At 44.7% G+C, this 20,570-nt stretch overlaps 34 non-coding genes across 34 annotated transcripts; all 34 read right to left on the bottom strand.

Annotated features, from left to right (window-relative positions):
- Positions 1-329: 329 nt before the first annotated feature.
- Positions 330-493, bottom strand: LOC125379508. Its single transcript, XR_007220867.1, has one exon. It is a non-coding gene; the product is annotated as a U1 spliceosomal RNA (small nuclear RNA).
- A 439-nt stretch (positions 494-932) lies between these two features.
- LOC125379509 lies at positions 933-1,096 on the bottom strand. The gene has a single exon (XR_007220868.1). It is a non-coding gene; the product is annotated as a U1 spliceosomal RNA (small nuclear RNA).
- A 433-nt stretch (positions 1,097-1,529) lies between these two features.
- Positions 1,530-1,693, bottom strand: LOC125379510. The gene has a single exon (XR_007220869.1). It is a non-coding gene; the product is annotated as a U1 spliceosomal RNA (small nuclear RNA).
- A 433-nt stretch (positions 1,694-2,126) lies between these two features.
- On the bottom strand, positions 2,127-2,290 carry LOC125379511. The gene has a single exon (XR_007220870.1). It is a non-coding gene; the product is annotated as a U1 spliceosomal RNA (small nuclear RNA).
- Positions 2,291-2,717: 427 nt separating this feature from the next.
- Positions 2,718-2,881, bottom strand: LOC125379512. The gene has a single exon (XR_007220871.1). It is a non-coding gene; the product is annotated as a U1 spliceosomal RNA (small nuclear RNA).
- Positions 2,882-3,317: 436 nt separating this feature from the next.
- Positions 3,318-3,481, bottom strand: LOC125379513. Its single transcript, XR_007220872.1, has one exon. It is a non-coding gene; the product is annotated as a U1 spliceosomal RNA (small nuclear RNA).
- Positions 3,482-3,914: 433 nt separating this feature from the next.
- Positions 3,915-4,078, bottom strand: LOC125379514. Its single transcript, XR_007220873.1, has one exon. It is a non-coding gene; the product is annotated as a U1 spliceosomal RNA (small nuclear RNA).
- A 436-nt stretch (positions 4,079-4,514) lies between these two features.
- On the bottom strand, positions 4,515-4,678 carry LOC125379515. The gene has a single exon (XR_007220874.1). It is a non-coding gene; the product is annotated as a U1 spliceosomal RNA (small nuclear RNA).
- Positions 4,679-5,114: 436 nt separating this feature from the next.
- LOC125379517 lies at positions 5,115-5,278 on the bottom strand. Its single transcript, XR_007220876.1, has one exon. It is a non-coding gene; the product is annotated as a U1 spliceosomal RNA (small nuclear RNA).
- Positions 5,279-5,729: 451 nt separating this feature from the next.
- LOC125379518 lies at positions 5,730-5,893 on the bottom strand. The gene has a single exon (XR_007220877.1). It is a non-coding gene; the product is annotated as a U1 spliceosomal RNA (small nuclear RNA).
- A 421-nt stretch (positions 5,894-6,314) lies between these two features.
- LOC125379519 lies at positions 6,315-6,478 on the bottom strand. The gene has a single exon (XR_007220878.1). It is a non-coding gene; the product is annotated as a U1 spliceosomal RNA (small nuclear RNA).
- Positions 6,479-6,908: 430 nt separating this feature from the next.
- On the bottom strand, positions 6,909-7,072 carry LOC125379520. The gene has a single exon (XR_007220879.1). It is a non-coding gene; the product is annotated as a U1 spliceosomal RNA (small nuclear RNA).
- A 433-nt stretch (positions 7,073-7,505) lies between these two features.
- Positions 7,506-7,669, bottom strand: LOC125379521. Its single transcript, XR_007220880.1, has one exon. It is a non-coding gene; the product is annotated as a U1 spliceosomal RNA (small nuclear RNA).
- A 420-nt stretch (positions 7,670-8,089) lies between these two features.
- On the bottom strand, positions 8,090-8,253 carry LOC125379522. Its single transcript, XR_007220881.1, has one exon. It is a non-coding gene; the product is annotated as a U1 spliceosomal RNA (small nuclear RNA).
- Positions 8,254-8,690: 437 nt separating this feature from the next.
- On the bottom strand, positions 8,691-8,854 carry LOC125379523. The gene has a single exon (XR_007220882.1). It is a non-coding gene; the product is annotated as a U1 spliceosomal RNA (small nuclear RNA).
- A 430-nt stretch (positions 8,855-9,284) lies between these two features.
- LOC125379524 lies at positions 9,285-9,448 on the bottom strand. Its single transcript, XR_007220883.1, has one exon. It is a non-coding gene; the product is annotated as a U1 spliceosomal RNA (small nuclear RNA).
- Positions 9,449-9,875: 427 nt separating this feature from the next.
- LOC125379525 lies at positions 9,876-10,039 on the bottom strand. The gene has a single exon (XR_007220884.1). It is a non-coding gene; the product is annotated as a U1 spliceosomal RNA (small nuclear RNA).
- A 433-nt stretch (positions 10,040-10,472) lies between these two features.
- LOC125379526 lies at positions 10,473-10,636 on the bottom strand. Its single transcript, XR_007220885.1, has one exon. It is a non-coding gene; the product is annotated as a U1 spliceosomal RNA (small nuclear RNA).
- A 437-nt stretch (positions 10,637-11,073) lies between these two features.
- On the bottom strand, positions 11,074-11,237 carry LOC125379528. The gene has a single exon (XR_007220887.1). It is a non-coding gene; the product is annotated as a U1 spliceosomal RNA (small nuclear RNA).
- Positions 11,238-11,667: 430 nt separating this feature from the next.
- Positions 11,668-11,831, bottom strand: LOC125379529. The gene has a single exon (XR_007220888.1). It is a non-coding gene; the product is annotated as a U1 spliceosomal RNA (small nuclear RNA).
- Positions 11,832-12,268: 437 nt separating this feature from the next.
- Positions 12,269-12,432, bottom strand: LOC125379530. The gene has a single exon (XR_007220889.1). It is a non-coding gene; the product is annotated as a U1 spliceosomal RNA (small nuclear RNA).
- Positions 12,433-12,862: 430 nt separating this feature from the next.
- On the bottom strand, positions 12,863-13,026 carry LOC125379531. Its single transcript, XR_007220890.1, has one exon. It is a non-coding gene; the product is annotated as a U1 spliceosomal RNA (small nuclear RNA).
- Positions 13,027-13,456: 430 nt separating this feature from the next.
- Positions 13,457-13,620, bottom strand: LOC125379532. The gene has a single exon (XR_007220891.1). It is a non-coding gene; the product is annotated as a U1 spliceosomal RNA (small nuclear RNA).
- Positions 13,621-14,049: 429 nt separating this feature from the next.
- Positions 14,050-14,213, bottom strand: LOC125379533. The gene has a single exon (XR_007220892.1). It is a non-coding gene; the product is annotated as a U1 spliceosomal RNA (small nuclear RNA).
- A 430-nt stretch (positions 14,214-14,643) lies between these two features.
- On the bottom strand, positions 14,644-14,807 carry LOC125379534. Its single transcript, XR_007220893.1, has one exon. It is a non-coding gene; the product is annotated as a U1 spliceosomal RNA (small nuclear RNA).
- Positions 14,808-15,237: 430 nt separating this feature from the next.
- On the bottom strand, positions 15,238-15,401 carry LOC125379535. Its single transcript, XR_007220894.1, has one exon. It is a non-coding gene; the product is annotated as a U1 spliceosomal RNA (small nuclear RNA).
- A 443-nt stretch (positions 15,402-15,844) lies between these two features.
- Positions 15,845-16,008, bottom strand: LOC125379536. Its single transcript, XR_007220895.1, has one exon. It is a non-coding gene; the product is annotated as a U1 spliceosomal RNA (small nuclear RNA).
- Positions 16,009-16,435: 427 nt separating this feature from the next.
- LOC125379537 lies at positions 16,436-16,599 on the bottom strand. The gene has a single exon (XR_007220896.1). It is a non-coding gene; the product is annotated as a U1 spliceosomal RNA (small nuclear RNA).
- A 427-nt stretch (positions 16,600-17,026) lies between these two features.
- On the bottom strand, positions 17,027-17,190 carry LOC125379539. Its single transcript, XR_007220898.1, has one exon. It is a non-coding gene; the product is annotated as a U1 spliceosomal RNA (small nuclear RNA).
- Positions 17,191-17,617: 427 nt separating this feature from the next.
- On the bottom strand, positions 17,618-17,781 carry LOC125379540. Its single transcript, XR_007220899.1, has one exon. It is a non-coding gene; the product is annotated as a U1 spliceosomal RNA (small nuclear RNA).
- Positions 17,782-18,208: 427 nt separating this feature from the next.
- Positions 18,209-18,372, bottom strand: LOC125379541. Its single transcript, XR_007220900.1, has one exon. It is a non-coding gene; the product is annotated as a U1 spliceosomal RNA (small nuclear RNA).
- Positions 18,373-18,799: 427 nt separating this feature from the next.
- LOC125379542 lies at positions 18,800-18,963 on the bottom strand. The gene has a single exon (XR_007220901.1). It is a non-coding gene; the product is annotated as a U1 spliceosomal RNA (small nuclear RNA).
- Positions 18,964-19,393: 430 nt separating this feature from the next.
- LOC125379543 lies at positions 19,394-19,557 on the bottom strand. Its single transcript, XR_007220902.1, has one exon. It is a non-coding gene; the product is annotated as a U1 spliceosomal RNA (small nuclear RNA).
- A 427-nt stretch (positions 19,558-19,984) lies between these two features.
- On the bottom strand, positions 19,985-20,148 carry LOC125379544. Its single transcript, XR_007220903.1, has one exon. It is a non-coding gene; the product is annotated as a U1 spliceosomal RNA (small nuclear RNA).
- Between the last annotated feature and the right edge of the window lie 422 nt (positions 20,149-20,570).

Raw genomic sequence — 20,570 nt, forward strand, 5'->3', positions numbered from 1 at the left:
TTCAAACATTTTTATACTTCCCTGTACATGGCACTACATTCACCCGTTCGCTTTATGCAAAGATTATTGGTAGGAAGAACGAGACGGAAATGGCTTTATTTGCATTTTAGGCTGCATAGACATGCACCTTGCGCCAGGTACCCAGGGGAGGTAACTTCCATGTCAACACCCAAGTTTCCTTCCGGGTCCTATCTTTCTCCTTGGGAGCTACTCAGCAAAATAAACACAACAACAACAACAACAACAACAACAACAACAACAACAACTGAACATGTCATGATAGACAAACAGAATGAAAAAAAGGCATTTCTATTTTTGATTGTTTTTTCCAGGGGAGAGCGCGAACGCAGTCCCCCACACTTATAAATTGCGCACCCGAGTCGTCCACATTTGGGATGATCGCAGGGGTCAACCAAGCCGATGTGCAATGGAAAGGTCTCGCCCCGGGCCCACAGCCTTGCGGATCACTGTTAAGCCTGTGCCAGGTAAGTATGCCTGAAACTGCAGCTTCCTAACCATCACTACAAACATACACATCACCTCATTCAGGTGTCTTGTAAGCAAAACTTCACATATATTCCATTTCAGTTCAAACATTTTTATACTTCCCTGTACATGGCACTACATTCACCCGTTCGCTTTATGCAAAGATTATTGGTAGGAAGAACGAGACGGAAATGGCTTTATTTGCATTTTAGGCTGCATAGACATGCACCTTGCGCCAGGTACCCAGGGGAGGTAACTTCCATGTCAACACCCAAGTTTCCTTCCGGGTCCTATCTTTCTCCTTGGGAGCTACTCAGCAAAATAAACACATCATCATCAACAACAACAACAACAACAACAACAACAACAACAACAACAACAACTGAACATGTCATGATAGACAAACAGAATGAAAAAAAGGCATTTCTATTTTTGATTGTTTTTTCCAGGGGAGAGCGCGAACGCAGTCCCCCACACTTATAAATTGCGCACCCGAGTCGTCCACATTTGGGATGATCGCAGGGGTCAACCAAGCCGATGTGCAATGGAAAGGTCTCGCCCCGGGCCCACAGCCTTGCGGATCACTGTTAAGCCTGTGCCAGGTAAGTATGCCTGAAACTGCAGCTTCCTAACCATCACTACAAACATACACATCACCTCATTCAGGTGTCTTGTAAGCAAAACTTCACATATATTCCATTTCAGTTCAAACATTTTTATACTTCCCTGTACATGGCACTACATTCACCCGTTCGCTTTATGCAAAGATTATTGGTAGGAAGAACGAGACGGAAATGGCTTTATTTGCATTTTAGGCTGCATAGACATGCACCTTGCGCCAGGTACCCAGGGGAGGTAACTTCCATGTCAACACCCAAGTTTCCTTCCGGGTCCTATCTTTCTCCTTGGGAGCTACTCAGCAAAATAAACACATCATCATCAACAACAACAACAACAACAACAACAACAACAACAACAACTGAACATGTCATGATAGACAAACAGAATGAAAAAAAGGCATTTCTATTTTTGATTGTTTTTTCCAGGGGAGAGCGCGAACGCAGTCCCCCACACTTATAAATTGCGCACCCGAGTCGTCCACATTTGGGATGATCGCAGGGGTCAACCAAGCCGATGTGCAATGGAAAGGTCTCGCCCCGGGCCCACAGCCTTGCGGATCACTGTTAAGCCTGTGCCAGGTAAGTATGCCTGAAACTGCAGCTTCCTAACCATCACTACAAACATACACATCACCTCATTCAGGTGTCTTGTAAGCAAAACTTCACATATATTCCATTTCAGTTCAAACATTTTTATACTTCCCTGTACATGGCACTACATTCACCCGTTCGCTTTATGCAAAGATTATTGGTAGGAAGAACGAGACGGAAATGGCTTTATTTGCATTTTAGGCTGCATAGACATGCACCTTGCGCCAGGTACCCAGGGGAGGTAACTTCCATGTCAACACCCAAGTTTCCTTCCGGGTCCTATCTTTCTCCTTGGGAGCTACTCAGCAAAATAAACACATCATCATCAACAACAACAACAACAACAACAACAACAACAACAACAACTGAACATGTCATGATAGACAAACAGAATGAAAAAAAGGCATTTCTATTTTTGATTGTTTTTTCCAGGGGAGAGCGCGAACGCAGTCCCCCACACTTATAAATTGCGCACCCGAGTCGTCCACATTTGGGATGATCGCAGGGGTCAACCAAGCCGATGTGCAATGGAAAGGTCTCGCCCCGGGCCCACAGCCTTGCGGATCACTGTTAAGCCTGTGCCAGGTAAGTATGCCTGAAACTGCAGCTTCCTAACCATCACTACAAACATACACATCACCTCATTCAGGTGTCTTGTAAGCAAAACTTCACATATATTCCATTTCAGTTCAAACATTTTTATACTTCCCTGTACATGGCACTACATTCACCCGTTCGCTTTATGCAAAGATTATTGGTAGGAAGAACGAGACGGAAATGGCTTTATTTGCATTTTAGGCTGCATAGACATGCACCTTGCGCCAGGTACCCAGGGGAGGTAACTTCCATGTCAACACCCAAGTTTCCTTCCGGGTCCTATCTTTCTCCTTGGGAGCTACTCAGCAAAATAAACACATCATCATCAACAACAACAACAACAACAACAACAACAACAACTGAACATGTCATGATAGACAAACAGAATGAAAAAAAGGCATTTCTATTTTTGATTGTTTTTTCCAGGGGAGAGCGCGAACGCAGTCCCCCACACTTATAAATTGCGCACCCGAGTCGTCCACATTTGGGATGATCGCAGGGGTCAACCAAGCCGATGTGCAATGGAAAGGTCTCGCCCCGGGCCCACAGCCTTGCGGATCACTGTTAAGCCTGTGCCAGGTAAGTATGCCTGAAACTGCAGCTTCCTAACCATCACTACAAACATACACATCACCTCATTCAGGTGTCTTGTAAGCAAAACTTCACATATATTCCATTTCAGTTCAAACATTTTTATACTTCCCTGTACATGGCACTACATTCACCCGTTCGCTTTATGCAAAGATTATTGGTAGGAAGAACGAGACGGAAATGGCTTTATTTGCATTTTAGGCTGCATAGACATGCACCTTGCGCCAGGTACCCAGGGGAGGTAACTTCCATGTCAACACCCAAGTTTCCTTCCGGGTCCTATCTTTCTCCTTGGGAGCTACTCAGCAAAATAAACACATCATCATCAACAACAACAACAACAACAACAACAACAACAACAACAACAACTGAACATGTCATGATAGACAAACAGAATGAAAAAAAGGCATTTCTATTTTTGATTGTTTTTTCCAGGGGAGAGCGCGAACGCAGTCCCCCACACTTATAAATTGCGCACCCGAGTCGTCCACATTTGGGATGATCGCAGGGGTCAACCAAGCCGATGTGCAATGGAAAGGTCTCGCCCCGGGCCCACAGCCTTGCGGATCACTGTTAAGCCTGTGCCAGGTAAGTATGCCTGAAACTGCAGCTTCCTAACCATCACTACAAACATACACATCACCTCATTCAGGTGTCTTGTAAGCAAAACTTCACATATATTCCATTTCAGTTCAAACATTTTTATACTTCCCTGTACATGGCACTACATTCACCCGTTCGCTTTATGCAAAGATTATTGGTAGGAAGAACGAGACGGAAATGGCTTTATTTGCATTTTAGGCTGCATAGACATGCACCTTGCGCCAGGTACCCAGGGGAGGTAACTTCCATGTCAACACCCAAGTTTCCTTCCGGGTCCTATCTTTCTCCTTGGGAGCTACTCAGCAAAATAAACACATCATCAACAACAACAACAACAACAACAACAACAACAACAACAACAACTGAACATGTCATGATAGACAAACAGAATGAAAAAAAGGCATTTCTATTTTTGATTGTTTTTTCCAGGGGAGAGCGCGAACGCAGTCCCCCACACTTATAAATTGCGCACCCGAGTCGTCCACATTTGGGATGATCGCAGGGGTCAACCAAGCCGATGTGCAATGGAAAGGTCTCGCCCCGGGCCCACAGCCTTGCGGATCACTGTTAAGCCTGTGCCAGGTAAGTATGCCTGAAACTGCAGCTTCCTAACCATCACTACAAACATACACATCACCTCATTCAGGTGTCTTGTAAGCAAAACTTCACATATATTCCATTTCAGTTCAAACATTTTTATACTTCCCTGTACATGGCACTACATTCACCCGTTCGCTTTATGCAAAGATTATTGGTAGGAAGAACGAGACGGAAATGGCTTTATTTGCATTTTAGGCTGCATAGACATGCACCTTGCGCCAGGTACCCAGGGGAGGTAACTTCCATGTCAACACCCAAGTTTCCTTCCGGGTCCTATCTTTCTCCTTGGGAGCTACTCAGCAAAATAAACACATCATCATCAACAACAACAACAACAACAACAACAACAACAACAACAACAACTGAACATGTCATGATAGACAAACAGAATGAAAAAAAGGCATTTCTATTTTTGATTGTTTTTTCCAGGGGAGAGCGCGAACGCAGTCCCCCACACTTATAAATTGCGCACCCGAGTCGTCCACATTTGGGATGATCGCAGGGGTCAACCAAGCCGATGTGCAATGGAAAGGTCTCGCCCCGGGCCCACAGCCTTGCGGATCACTGTTAAGCCTGTGCCAGGTAAGTATGCCTGAAACTGCAGCTTCCTAACCATCACTACAAACATACACATCACCTCATTCAGGTGTCTTGTAAGCAAAACTTCACATATATTCCATTTCAGTTCAAACATTTTTATACTTCCCTGTACATGGCACTACATTCACCCGTTCGCTTTATGCAAAGATTATTGGTAGGAAGAACGAGACGGAAATGGCTTTATTTGCATTTTAGGCTGCATAGACATGCACCTTGCGCCAGGTACCCAGGGGAGGTAACTTCCATGTCAACACCCAAGTTTCCTTCCGGGTCCTATCTTTCTCCTTGGGAGCTACTCAGCAAAATAAACACATCATCATCAACAACAACAACAACAACAACAACAACAACAACAACAACAACTGAACATGTCATGATAGACAAACAGAATGAAAAAAAGGCATTTCTATTTTTGATTGTTTTTTCCAGGGGAGAGCGCGAACGCAGTCCCCCACACTTATAAATTGCGCACCCGAGTCGTCCACATTTGGGATGATCGCAGGGGTCAACCAAGCCGATGTGCAATGGAAAGGTCTCGCCCCGGGCCCACAGCCTTGCGGATCACTGTTAAGCCTGTGCCAGGTAAGTATGCCTGAAACTGCAGCTTCCTAACCATCACTTGCAGCTTCCTAACCATCACTACAAACATACACATCACCTCATTCAGGTGTCTTGTAAGCAAAACTTCACATATATTCCATTTCAGTTCAAACATTTTTATACTTCCCTGTACATGGCACTACATTCACCCGTTCGCTTTATGCAAAGATTATTGGTAGGAAGAACGAGACGGAAATGGCTTTATTTGCATTTTAGGCTGCATAGACATGCACCTTGCGCCAGGTACCCAGGGGAGGTAACTTCCATGTCAACACCCAAGTTTCCTTCCGGGTCCTATCTTTCTCCTTGGGAGCTACTCAGCAAAATAAACACATCATCATCAACAACAACAACAACAACAACAACAACAACAACAACTGAACATGTCATGATAGACAAACAGAATGAAAAAAAGGCATTTCTATTTTTGATTGTTTTTTCCAGGGGAGAGCGCGAACGCAGTCCCCCACACTTATAAATTGCGCACCCGAGTCGTCCACATTTGGGATGATCGCAGGGGTCAACCAAGCCGATGTGCAATGGAAAGGTCTCGCCCCGGGCCCACAGCCTTGCGGATCACTGTTAAGCCTGTGCCAGGTAAGTATGCCTGAAACTGCAGCTTCCTAACCATCACTACAAACATACACATCACCTCATTCAGGTGTCTTGTAAGCAAAACTTCACATATATTCCATTTCAGTTCAAACATTTTTATACTTCCCTGTACATGGCACTACATTCACCCGTTCGCTTTATGCAAAGATTATTGGTAGGAAGAACGAGACGGAAATGGCTTTATTTGCATTTTAGGCTGCATAGACATGCACCTTGCGCCAGGTACCCAGGGGAGGTAACTTCCATGTCAACACCCAAGTTTCCTTCCGGGTCCTATCTTTCTCCTTGGGAGCTACTCAGCAAAATAAACACAACAACAACAACAACAACAACAACAACAACAACAACTGAACATGTCATGATAGACAAACAGAATGAAAAAAAGGCATTTCTATTTTTGATTGTTTTTTCCAGGGGAGAGCGCGAACGCAGTCCCCCACACTTATAAATTGCGCACCCGAGTCGTCCACATTTGGGATGATCGCAGGGGTCAACCAAGCCGATGTGCAATGGAAAGGTCTCGCCCCGGGCCCACAGCCTTGCGGATCACTGTTAAGCCTGTGCCAGGTAAGTATGCCTGAAACTGCAGCTTCCTAACCATCACTACAAACATACACATCACCTCATTCAGGTGTCTTGTAAGCAAAACTTCACATATATTCCATTTCAGTTCAAACATTTTTATACTTCCCTGTACATGGCACTACATTCACCCGTTCGCTTTATGCAAAGATTATTGGTAGGAAGAACGAGACGGAAATGGCTTTATTTGCATTTTAGGCTGCATAGACATGCACCTTGCGCCAGGTACCCAGGGGAGGTAACTTCCATGTCAACACCCAAGTTTCCTTCCGGGTCCTATCTTTCTCCTTGGGAGCTACTCAGCAAAATAAACACATCATCATCAACAACAACAACAACAACAACAACAACAACAACAACTGAACATGTCATGATAGACAAACAGAATGAAAAAAAGGCATTTCTATTTTTGATTGTTTTTTCCAGGGGAGAGCGCGAACGCAGTCCCCCACACTTATAAATTGCGCACCCGAGTCGTCCACATTTGGGATGATCGCAGGGGTCAACCAAGCCGATGTGCAATGGAAAGGTCTCGCCCCGGGCCCACAGCCTTGCGGATCACTGTTAAGCCTGTGCCAGGTAAGTATGCCTGAAACTGCAGCTTCCTAACCATCACTACAAACATACACATCACCTCATTCAGGTGTCTTGTAAGCAAAACTTCACATATATTCCATTTCAGTTCAAACATTTTTATACTTCCCTGTACATGGCACTACATTCACCCGTTCGCTTTATGCAAAGATTATTGGTAGGAAGAACGAGACGGAAATGGCTTTATTTGCATTTTAGGCAGCATAGACATGCACCTTGCGCCAGGTACCCAGGGGAGGTAACTTCCATGTCAACACCCAAGTTTCCTTCCGGGTCCTATCTTTCTCCTTGGGAGCTACTCAGCAAAATAAACACATCATCATCAACAACAACAACAACAACAACAACAACAACAACAACAACTGAACATGTCATGATAGACAAACAGAATGAAAAAAAGGCATTTCTATTTTTGATTGTTTTTTCCAGGGGAGAGCGCGAACGCAGTCCCCCACACTTATAAATTGCGCACCCGAGTCGTCCACATTTGGGATGATCGCAGGGGTCAACCAAGCCGATGTGCAATGGAAAGGTCTCGCCCCGGGCCCACAGCCTTGCGGATCACTGTTAAGCCTGTGCCAGGTAAGTATGCCTGAAACTGCAGCTTCCTAACCATCACTACAAACATACACATCACCTCATTCAGGTGTCTTGTAAGCAAAACTTCACATATATTCCATTTCAGTTCAAACCCTGTACATGGCACTACATTCACCCGTTCGCTTTATGCAAAGATTATTGGTAGGAAGAACGAGACGGAAATGGCTTTATTTGCATTTTAGGCTGCATAGACATGCACCTTGCGCCAGGTACCCAGGGGAGGTAACTTCCATGTCAACACCCAAGTTTCCTTCCGGGTCCTATCTTTCTCCTTGGGAGCTACTCAGCAAAATAAACACATCATCATCAACAACAACAACAACAACAACAACAACAACAACAACAACTGAACATGTCATGATAGACAAACAGAATGAAAAAAAGGCATTTCTATTTTTGATTGTTTTTTCCAGGGGAGAGCGCGAACGCAGTCCCCCACACTTATAAATTGCGCACCCGAGTCGTCCACATTTGGGATGATCGCAGGGGTCAACCAAGCCGATGTGCAATGGAAAGGTCTCGCCCCGGGCCCACAGCCTTGCGGATCACTGTTAAGCCTGTGCCAGGTAAGTATGCCTGAAACTGCAGCTTCCTAACCATCACTACAAACATACACATCACCTCATTCAGGTGTCTTGTAAGCAAAACTTCACATATATTCCATTTCAGTTCAAACATTTTTATACTTCCCTGTACATGGCACTACATTCACCCGTTCGCTTTATGCAAAGATTATTGGTAGGAAGAACGAGACGGAAATGGCTTTATTTGCATTTTAGGCTGCATAGACATGCACCTTGCGCCAGGTACCCAGGGGAGGTAACTTCCATGTCAACACCCAAGTTTCCTTCCGGGTCCTATCTTTCTCCTTGGGAGCTACTCAGCAAAATAAACACATCATCATACAACAACAACAACAACAACAACAACAACAACAACAACAACAACTGAACATGTCATGATAGACAAACAGAATGAAAAAAAGGCATTTCTATTTTTGATTGTTTTTTCCAGGGGAGAGCGCGAACGCAGTCCCCCACACTTATAAATTGCGCACCCGAGTCGTCCACATTTGGGATGATCGCAGGGGTCAACCAAGCCGATGTGCAATGGAAAGGTCTCGCCCCGGGCCCACAGCCTTGCGGATCACTGTTAAGCCTGTGCCAGGTAAGTATGCCTGAAACTGCAGCTTCCTAACCATCACTACAAACATACACATCACCTCATTCAGGTGTCTTGTAAGCAAAACTTCACATATATTCCATTTCAGTTCAAACATTTTTATACTTCCCTGTACATGGCACTACATTCACCCGTTCGCTTTATGCAAAGATTATTGGTAGGAAGAACGAGACGGAAATGGCTTTATTTGCATTTTAGGCTGCATAGACATGCACCTTGCGCCAGGTACCCAGGGGAGGTAACTTCCATGTCAACACCCAAGTTTCCTTCCGGGTCCTATCTTTCTCCTTGGGAGCTACTCAGCAAAATAAACACATCATCATCAACAACAACAACAACAACAACAACAACAACAACAACTGAACATGTCATGATAGACAAACAGAATGAAAAAAAGGCATTTCTATTTTTGATTGTTTTTTCCAGGGGAGAGCGCGAACGCAGTCCCCCACACTTATAAATTGCGCACCCGAGTCGTCCACATTTGGGATGATCGCAGGGGTCAACCAAGCCGATGTGCAATGGAAAGGTCTCGCCCCGGGCCCACAGCCTTGCGGATCACTGTTAAGCCTGTGCCAGGTAAGTATGCCTGAAACTGCAGCTTCCTAACCATCACTACAAACATACACATCACCTCATTCAGGTGTCTTGTAAGCAAAACTTCACATATATTCCATTTCAGTTCAAACATTTTTATACTTCCCTGTACATGGCACTACATTCACCCGTTCGCTTTATGCAAAGATTATTGGTAGGAAGAACGAGACGGAAATGGCTTTATTTGCATTTTAGGCTGCATAGACATGCACCTTGCGCCAGGTACCCAGGGGAGGTAACTTCCATGTCAACACCCAAGTTTCCTTCCGGGTCCTATCTTTCTCCTTGGGAGCTACTCAGCAAAATCACACACACAACAACAACAACAACAACAACAACAACAACAACAACAACTGAACATGTCATGATAGACAAACAGAATGAAAAAAAGGCATTTCTATTTTTGATTGTTTTTTCCAGGGGAGAGCGCGAACGCAGTCCCCCACACTTATAAATTGCGCACCCGAGTCGTCCACATTTGGGATGATCGCAGGGGTCAACCAAGCCGATGTGCAATGGAAAGGTCTCGCCCCGGGCCCACAGCCTTGCGGATCACTGTTAAGCCTGTGCCAGGTAAGTATGCCTGAAACTGCAGCTTCCTAACCATCACTACAAACATACACATCACCTCATTCAGGTGTCTTGTAAGCAAAACTTCACATATATTCCATTTCAGTTCAAACATTTTTATACTTCCCTGTACATGGCACTACATTCACCCGTTCGCTTTATGCAAAGATTATTGGTAGGAAGAACGAGACGGAAATGGCTTTATTTGCATTTTAGGCTGCATAGACATGCACCTTGCGCCAGGTACCCAGGGGAGGTAACTTCCATGTCAACACCCAAGTTTCCTTCCGGGTCCTATCTTTCTCCTTGGGAGCTACTCAGCAAAATAAACACATCATCATCAACAACAACAACAACAACAACAACAACAACAACAACAACTGAACATGTCATGATAGACAAACAGAATGAAAAAAAGGCATTTCTATTTTTGATTGTTTTTTCCAGGGGAGAGCGCGAACGCAGTCCCCCACACTTATAAATTGCGCACCCGAGTCGTCCACATTTGGGATGATCGCAGGGGTCAACCAAGCCGATGTGCAATGGAAAGGTCTCGCCCCGGGCCCACAGCCTTGCGGATCACTGTTAAGCCTGTGCCAGGTAAGTATGCCTGAAACTGCAGCTTCCTAACCATCACTACAAACATACACATCACCTCATTCAGGTGTCTTGTAAGCAAAACTTCACATATATTCCATTTCAGTTCAAACATTTTTATACTTCCCTGTACATGGCACTACATTCACCCGTTCGCTTTATGCAAAGATTATTGGTAGGAAGAACGAGACGGAAATGGCTTTATTTGCATTTTAGGCTGCATAGACATGCACCTTGCGCCAGGTACCCAGGGGAGGTAACTTCCATGTCAACACCCAAGTTTCCTTCCGGGTCCTATCTTTCTCCTTGGGAGCTACTCAGCAAAATAAACACATCATCATACAACAACAACAACAACAACAACAACAACAACAACAACAACAACTGAACATGTCATGATAGACAAACAGAATGAAAAAAAGGCATTTCTATTTTTGATTGTTTTTTCCAGGGGAGAGCGCGAACGCAGTCCCCCACACTTATAAATTGCGCACCCGAGTCGTCCACATTTGGGATGATCGCAGGGGTCAACCAAGCCGATGTGCAATGGAAAGGTCTCGCCCCGGGCCCACAGCCTTGCGGATCACTGTTAAGCCTGTGCCAGGTAAGTATGCCTGAAACTGCAGCTTCCTAACCATCACTACAAACATACACATCACCTCATTCAGGTGTCTTGTAAGCAAAACTTCACATATATTCCATTTCAGTTCAAACATTTTTATACTTCCCTGTACATGGCACTACATTCACCCGTTCGCTTTATGCAAAGATTATTGGTAGGAAGAACGAGACGGAAATGGCTTTATTTGCATTTTAGGCTGCATAGACATGCACCTTGCGCCAGGTACCCAGGGGAGGTAACTTCCATGTCAACACCCAAGTTTCCTTCCGGGTCCTATCTTTCTCCTTGGGAGCTACTCAGCAAAATAAACACATCATCATCAACAACAACAACAACAACAACAACAACAACAACAACTGAACATGTCATGATAGACAAACAGAATGAAAAAAAGGCATTTCTATTTTTGATTGTTTTTTCCAGGGGAGAGCGCGAACGCAGTCCCCCACACTTATAAATTGCGCACCCGAGTCGTCCACATTTGGGATGATCGCAGGGGTCAACCAAGCCGATGTGCAATGGAAAGGTCTCGCCCCGGGCCCACAGCCTTGCGGATCACTGTTAAGCCTGTGCCAGGTAAGTATGCCTGAAACTGCAGCTTCCTAACCATCACTACAAACATACACATCACCTCATTCAGGTGTCTTGTAAGCAAAACTTCACATATATTCCATTTCAGTTCAAACATTTTTATACTTCCCACTTCCCTGTACATGGCACTACATTCACCCGTTCGCTTTATGCAAAGATTATTGGTAGGAAGAACGAGACGGAAATGGCTTTATTTGCATTTTAGGCTGCATAGACATGCACCTTGCGCCAGGTACCCAGGGGAGGTAACTTCCATGTCAACACCCAAGTTTCCTTCCGGGTCCTATCTTTCTCCTTGGGAGCTACTCAGCAAAATAAACACATCATCATCAACAACAACAACAACAACAACAACAACAACAACAACTGAACATGTCATGATAGACAAACAGAATGAAAAAAAGGCATTTCTATTTTTGATTGTTTTTTCCAGGGGAGAGCGCGAACGCAGTCCCCCACACTTATAAATTGCGCACCCGAGTCGTCCACATTTGGGATGATCGCAGGGGTCAACCAAGCCGATGTGCAATGGAAAGGTCTCGCCCCGGGCCCACAGCCTTGCGGATCACTGTTAAGCCTGTGCCAGGTAAGTATGCCTGAAACTGCAGCTTCCTAACCATCACTACAAACATACACATCACCTCATTCAGGTGTCTTGTAAGCAAAACTTCACATATATTCCATTTCAGTTCAAACATTTTTATACTTCCCTGTACATGGCACTACATTCACCCGTTCGCTTTATGCAAAGATTATTGGTAGGAAGAACGAGACGGAAATGGCTTTATTTGCATTTTAGGCTGCATAGACATGCACCTTGCGCCAGGTACCCAGGGGAGGTAACTTCCATGTCAACACCCAAGTTTCCTTCCGGGTCCTATCTTTCTCCTTGGGAGCTACTCAGCAAAATAAACACATCATCATCAACAACAACAACAACAACAACAACAACAACAACAACTGAACATGTCATGATAGACAAACAGAATGAAAAAAAGGCATTTCTATTTTTGATTGTTTTTTCCAGGGGAGAGCGCGAACGCAGTCCCCCACACTTATAAATTGCGCACCCGAGTCGTCCACATTTGGGATGATCGCAGGGGTCAACCAAGCCGATGTGCAATGGAAAGGTCTCGCCCCGGGCCCACAGCCTTGCGGATCACTGTTAAGCCTGTGCCAGGTAAGTATGCCTGAAACTGCAGCTTCCTAACCATCACTACAAACATACACATCACCTCATTCAGGTGTCTTGTAAGCAAAACTTCACATATATTCCATTTCAGTTCAAACATTTTTATACTTCCCTGTACATGGCACTACATTCACCCGTTCGCTTTATGCAAAGATTATTGGTAGGAAGAACGAGACGGAAATGGCTTTATTTGCATTTTAGGCTGCATAGACATGCACCTTGCGCCAGGTACCCAGGGGAGGTAACTTCCATGTCAACACCCAAGTTTCCTTCCGGGTCCTATCTTTCTCCTTGGGAGCTACTCAGCAAAATAAACACATCATCATCAACAACAACAACAACAACAACAACAACAACAACAACTGAACATGTCATGATAGACAAACAGAATGAAAAAAAGGCATTTCTATTTTTGATTGTTTTTTCCAGGGGAGAGCGCGAACGCAGTCCCCCACACTTATAAATTGCGCACCCGAGTCGTCCACATTTGGGATGATCGCAGGGGTCAACCAAGCCGATGTGCAATGGAAAGGTCTCGCCCCGGGCCCACAGCCTTGCGGATCACTGTTAAGCCTGTGCCAGGTAAGTATGCCTGAAACTGCAGCTTCCTAACCATCACTACAAACATACACATCACCTCATTCAGGTGTCTTGTAAGCAAAACTTCACATATATTCCATTTCAGTTCAAACATTTTTATACTTCCCTGTACATGGCACTACATTCACCCGTTCGCTTTATGCAAAGATTATTGGTAGGAAGAACGAGACGGAAATGGCTTTATTTGCATTTTAGGCTGCATAGACATGCACCTTGCGCCAGGTACCCAGGGGAGGTAACTTCCATGTCAACACCCAAGTTTCCTTCCGGGTCCTATCTTTCTCCTTGGGAGCTACTCAGCAAAATAAACACATCACATCAACAACAACAACAACAACAACAACAACAACAACAACTGAACATGTCATGATAGACAAACAGAATGAAAAAAAGGCATTTCTATTTTTGATTGTTTTTTCCAGGGGAGAGCGCGAACGCAGTCCCCCACACTTATAAATTGCGCACCCGAGTCGTCCACATTTGGGATGATCGCAGGGGTCAACCAAGCCGATGTGCAATGGAAAGGTCTCGCCCCGGGCCCACAGCCTTGCGGATCACTGTTAAGCCTGTGCCAGGTAAGTATGCCTGAAACTGCAGCTTCCTAACCATCACTACAAACATACACATCACCTCATTCAGGTGTCTTGTAAGCAAAACTTCACATATATTCCATTTCAGTTCAAACATTTTTATACTTCCCTGTACATGGCACTACATTCACCCGTTCGCTTTATGCAAAGATTATTGGTAGGAAGAACGAGACGGAAATGGCTTTATTTGCATTTTAGGCTGCATAGACATGCACCTTGCGCCAGGTACCCAGGGGAGGTAACTTCCATGTCAACACCCAAGTTTCCTTCCGGGTCCTATCTTTCTCCTTGGGAGCTACTCAGCAAAATAAACACATCATCAACAACAACAACAACAACAACAACAACAACAACAACAACTGAACATGTCATGATAGACAAACAGAATGAAAAAAAGGCATTTCTATTTTTGATTGTTTTTTCCAGGGGAGAGCGCGAACGCAGTCCCCCACACTTATAAATTGCGCACCCGAGTCGTCCACATTTGGGATGATCGCAGGGGTCAACCAAGCCGATGTGCAATGGAAAGGTCTCGCCCCGGGCCCACAGCCTTGCGGATCACTGTTAAGCCTGTGCCAGGTAAGTATGCCTGAAACTGCAGCTTCCTAACCATCACTACAAACATACACATCACCTCATTCAGGTGTCTTGTAAGCAAAACTTCACATATATTCCATTTCAGTTCAAACATTTTTATACTTCCCTGTACATGGCACTACATTCACCCGTTCGCTTTATGCAAAGATTATTGGTAGGAAGAACGAGACGGAAATGGCTTTATTTGCATTTTAGGCTGCATAGACATGCACCTTGCGCCAGGTACCCAGGGGAGGTAACTTCCATGTCAACACCCAAGTTTCCTTCCGGGTCCTATCTTTCTCCTTGGGAGCTACTCAGCAAAATAAACACATCATCATCAACAACAACAACAACAACAACAACAACAACAACAACTGAACATGTCATGATAGACAAACAGAATGAAAAAAAGGCATTTCTATTTTTGATTGTTTTTTCCAGGGGAGAGCGCGAACGCAGTCCCCCACACTTATAAATTGCGCACCCGAGTCGTCCACATTTGGGATGATCGCAGGGGTCAACCAAGCCGATGTGCAATGGAAAGGTCTCGCCCCGGGCCCACAGCCTTGCGGATCACTGTTAAGCCTGTGCCAGGTAAGTATGCCTGAAACTGCAGCTTCCTAACCATCACTACAAACATACACATCACCTCATTCAGGTGTCTTGTAAGCAAAACTTCACATATATTCCATTTCAGTTCAAACATTTTTATACTTCCCTGTACATGGCACTACATTCACCCGTTCGCTTTATGCAAAGATTATTGGTAGGAAGAACGAGACGGAAATGGCTTTATTTGCATTTTAGGCTGCATAGACATGCACCTTGCGCCAGGTACCCAGGGGAGGTAACTTCCATGTCAACACCCAAGTTTCCTTCCGGGTCCTATCTTTCTCCTTGGGAGCTACTCAGCAAAATAAACACATCATCAACAACAACAACAACAACAACAACAACAACAACAACAACTGAACATGTCATGATAGACAAACAGAATGAAAAAAAGGCATTTCTATTTTTGATTGTTTTTTCCGATTGTTTTTTCCAGGGGAGAGCGCGAACGCAGTCCCCCACACTTATAAATTGCGCACCCGAGTCGTCCACATTTGGGATGATCGCAGGGGTCAACCAAGCCGATGTGCAATGGAAAGGTCTCGCCCCGGGCCCACAGCCTTGCGGATCACTGTTAAGCCTGTGCCAGGTAAGTATGCCTGAAACTGCAGCTTCCTAACCATCACTACAAACATACACATCACCTCATTCAGGTGTCTTGTAAGCAAAACTTCACATATATTCCATTTCAGTTCAAACATTTTTATACTTCCCTGTACATGGCACTACATTCACCCGTTCGCTTTATGCAAAGATTATTGGTAGGAAGAACGAGACGGAAATGGCTTTATTTGCATTTTAGGCTGCATAGACATGCACCTTGCGCCAGGTACCCAGGGGAGGTAACTTCCATGTCAACACCCAAGTTTCCTTCCGGGTCCTATCTTTCTCCTTGGGAGCTACTCAGCAAAATAAACACATCATCATCAACAACAACAACAACAACAACAACAACAACAACTGAACATGTCATGATAGACAAACAGAATGAAAAAAAGGCATTTCTATTTTTGATTGTTTTTTCCAGGGGAGAGCGCGAACGCAGTCCCCCACACTTATAAATTGCGCACCCGAGTCGTCCACATTTGGGATGATCGCAGGGGTCAACCAAGCCGATGTGCAATGGAAAGGTCTCGCCCCGGGCCCACAGCCTTGCGGATCACTGTTAAGCCTGTGCCAGGTAAGTATGCCTGAAACTGCAGCTTCCTAACCATCACTACAAACATACACATCACCTCATTCAGGTGTCTTGTAAGCAAAACTTCACATATATTCCATTTCAGTTCAAACATTTTTATACTTCCCTGTACATGGCACTACATTCACCCGTTCGCTTTATGCAAAGATTATTGGTAGGAAGAACGAGACGGAAATGGCTTTATTTGCATTTTAGGCTGCATAGACATGCACCTTGCGCCAGGTACCCAGGGGAGGTAACTTCCATGTCAACACCCAAGTTTCCTTCCGGGTCCTATCTTTCTCCTTGGGAGCTACTCAGCAAAATAAACACATCATCATCAACAACAACAACAACAACAACAACAACAACAACTGAACATGTCATGATAGACAAACAGAATGAAAAAAAGGCATTTCTATTTTTGATTGTTTTTTCCAGGGGAGAGCGCGAACGCAGTCCCCCACACTTATAAATTGCGCACCCGAGTCGTCCACATTTGGGATGATCGCAGGGGTCAACCAAGCCGATGTGCAATGGAAAGGTCTCGCCCCGGGCCCACAGCCTTGCGGATCACTGTTAAGCCTGTGCCAGGTAAGTATGCCTGAAACTGCAGCTTCCTAACCATCACTACAAACATACACATCACCTCATTCAGGTGTCTTGTAAGCAAAACTTCACATATATTCCATTTCAGTTCAAACATTTTTATACTTCCCTGTACATGGCACTACATTCACCCGTTCGCTTTATGCAAAGATTATTGGTAGGAAGAACGAGACGGAAATGGCTTTATTTGCATTTTAGGCTGCATAGACATGCACCTTGCGCCAGGTACCCAGGGGAGGTAACTTCCATGTCAACACCCAAGTTTCCTTCCGGGTCCTATCTTTCTCCTTGGGAGCTACTCAGCAAAATAAACACATCATCATCAACAACAACAACAACAACAACAACAACAACAACTGAACATGTCATGATAGACAAACAGAATGAAAAAAAGGCATTTCTATTTTTGATTGTTTTTTCCAGGGGAGAGCGCGAACGCAGTCCCCCACACTTATAAATTGCGCACCCGAGTCGTCCACATTTGGGATGATCGCAGGGGTCAACCAAGCCGATGTGCAATGGAAAGGTCTCGCCCCGGGCCCACAGCCTTGCGGATCACTGTTAAGCCTGTGCCAGGTAAGTATGCCTGAAACTGCAGCTTCCTAACCATCACTACAAACATACACATCACCTCATTCAGGTGTCTTGTAAGCAAAACTTCACATATATTCCATTTCAGTTCAAACATTTTTATACTTCCCTGTACATGGCACTACATTCACCCGTTCGCTTTATGCAAAGATTATTGGTAGGAAGAACGAGACGGAAATGGCTTTATTTGCATTTTAGGCTGCATAGACATGCACCTTGCGCCAGGTACCCAGGGGAGGTAACTTCCATGTCAACACCCAAGTTTCCTTCCGGGTCCTATCTTTCTCCTTGGGAGCTACTCAGCAAAATAAACACATCATCATCAACAACAACAACAACAACAACAACAACAACAACTGAACATGTCATGATAGACAAACAGAATGAAAAAAAGGCATTTCTATTTTTGATTGTTTTTTCCAGGGGAGAGCGCGAACGCAGTCCCCCACACTTATAAATTGCGCACCCGAGTCGTCCACATTTGGGATGATCGCAGGGGTCAACCAAGCCGATGTGCAATGGAAAGGTCTCGCCCCGGGCCCACAGCCTTGCGGATCACTGTTAAGCCTGTGCCAGGTAAGTATGCCTGAAACTGCAGCTTCCTAACCATCACTACAAACATACACATCACCTCATTCAGGTGTCTTGTAAGCAAAACTTCACATATATTCCATTTCAGTTCAAACATTTTTATACTTCCCTGTACATGGCACTACATTCACCCGTTCGCTTTATGCAAAGATTATTGGTAGGAAGAACGAGACGGAAATGGCTTTATTTGCATTTTAGGCTGCATAGACATGCACCTTGCGCCAGGTACCCAGGGGAGGTAACTTCCATGTCAACACCCAAGTTTCCTTCCGGGTCCTATCTTTCTCCTTGGGAGCTACTCAGCAAAATAAACACATCATCATCAACAACAACAACAACAACAACAACAACAACAACTGAACATGTCATGATAGACAAACAGAATGAAAAAAAGGCATTTCTATTTTTGATTGTTTTTTCCAGGGGAGAGCGCGAACGCAGTCCCCCACACTTATAAATTGCGCACCCGAGTCGTCCACATTTGGGATGATCGCAGGGGTCAACCAAGCCGATGTGCAATGGAAAGGTCTCGCCCCGGGCCCACAGCCTTGCGGATCACTGTTAAGCCTGTGCCAGGTAAGTATGCCTGAAACTGCAGCTTCCTAACCATCACTACAAACATACACATCACCTCATTCAGGTGTCTTGTAAGCAAAACTTCACATATATTCCATTTCAGTTCAAACATTTTTATACTTCCCTGTACATGGCACTACATTCACCCGTTCGCTTTATGCAAAGATTATTGGTAGGAAGAACGAGACGGAAATGGCTTTATTTGCATTTTAGGCTGCATAGACATGCACCTTGCGCCAGGTACCCAGGGGAGGTAACTTCCATGTCAACACCCAAGTTTCCTTCCGGGTCCTATCTTTCTCCTTGGGAGCTACTCAGCAAAATAAACACATCATCATCAACAACAACAACAACAACAACAACAACAACAACAACTGAACATGTCATGATAGACAAACAGAATGAAAAAAAGGCATTTCTATTTTTGATTGTTTTTTCCAGGGGAGAGCGCGAACGCAGTCCCCCACACTTATAAATTGCGCACCCGAGTCGTCCACATTTGGGATGATCGCAGGGGTCAACCAAGCCGATGTGCAATGGAAAGGTCTCGCCCCGGGCCCACAGCCTTGCGGATCACTGTTAAGCCTGTGCCAGGTAAGTATGCCTGAAACTGCAGCTTCCTAACCATCACTACAAACATACACATCACCTCATTCAGGTGTCTTGTAAGCAAAACTTCACATATATTCCATTTCAGTTCAAACATTTTTATACTTCCCTGTACATGGCACTACATTCACCCGTTCGCTTTATGCAAAGATTATTGGTAGGAAGAACGAGACGGAAATGGCTTTATTTGCATTTTAGGCTGCATAGACATGCACCTTGCGCCAGGTACCCAGGGGAGGTAACTTCCATGTCAACACCCAAGTTTCCTTCCGGGTCCTATCTTTCTCCTTGGGAGCTACTCAGCAAAATAAACACATCATCATCAACAACAACAACAACAACAACAACAACAACAACTGAACATGTCATGATAGACAAACAGAATGAAAAAAAGGCATTTCTATTTTTGATTGTTTTTTCCAGGGGAGAGCGCGAACGCAGTCCCCCACACTTATAAATTGCGCACCCGAGTCGTCCACATTTGGGATGATCGCAGGGGTCAACCAAGCCGATGTGCAATGGAAAGGTCTCGCCCCGGGCCCACAGCCTTGCGGATCACTGTTAAGCCTGTGCCAGGTAAGTATGCCTGAAACTGCAGCTTCCTAACCATCACTACAAACATACACATCACCTCATTCAGGTGTCTTGTAAGCAAAACTTCACATATATTCCATTTCAGTTCAAACATTTTTATACTTCCCTGTACATGGCACTACATTCACCCGTTCGCTTTATGCAAAGATTATTGGTAGGAAGAACGAGACGGAAATGGCTTTATTTGCATTTTAGGCTGCATAGACATGCACCTTGCGCCAGGTACCCAGGGGAGGTAACTTCCATGTCAACACCCAAGTTTCCTTCCGGGTCCTATCTTTCTCCTTGGGAGCTACTCAGCAAAATAAACACATCATCATCAACAACAACAACAACAACAACAACAACAACAACTGAACATGTCATGATAGACAAACAGAATGAAAAAAAGGCATTTCTATTTTTGATTGTT

The sequence above is a fragment of the Haliotis rufescens genome, unplaced genomic scaffold, assembly GCF_023055435.1.
Source record: "Haliotis rufescens isolate VD_foot unplaced genomic scaffold, xgHalRufe1.0.p SCAF_14, whole genome shotgun sequence".
NCBI lineage: Eukaryota > Metazoa > Mollusca > Gastropoda > Lepetellida > Haliotidae > Haliotis > Haliotis rufescens.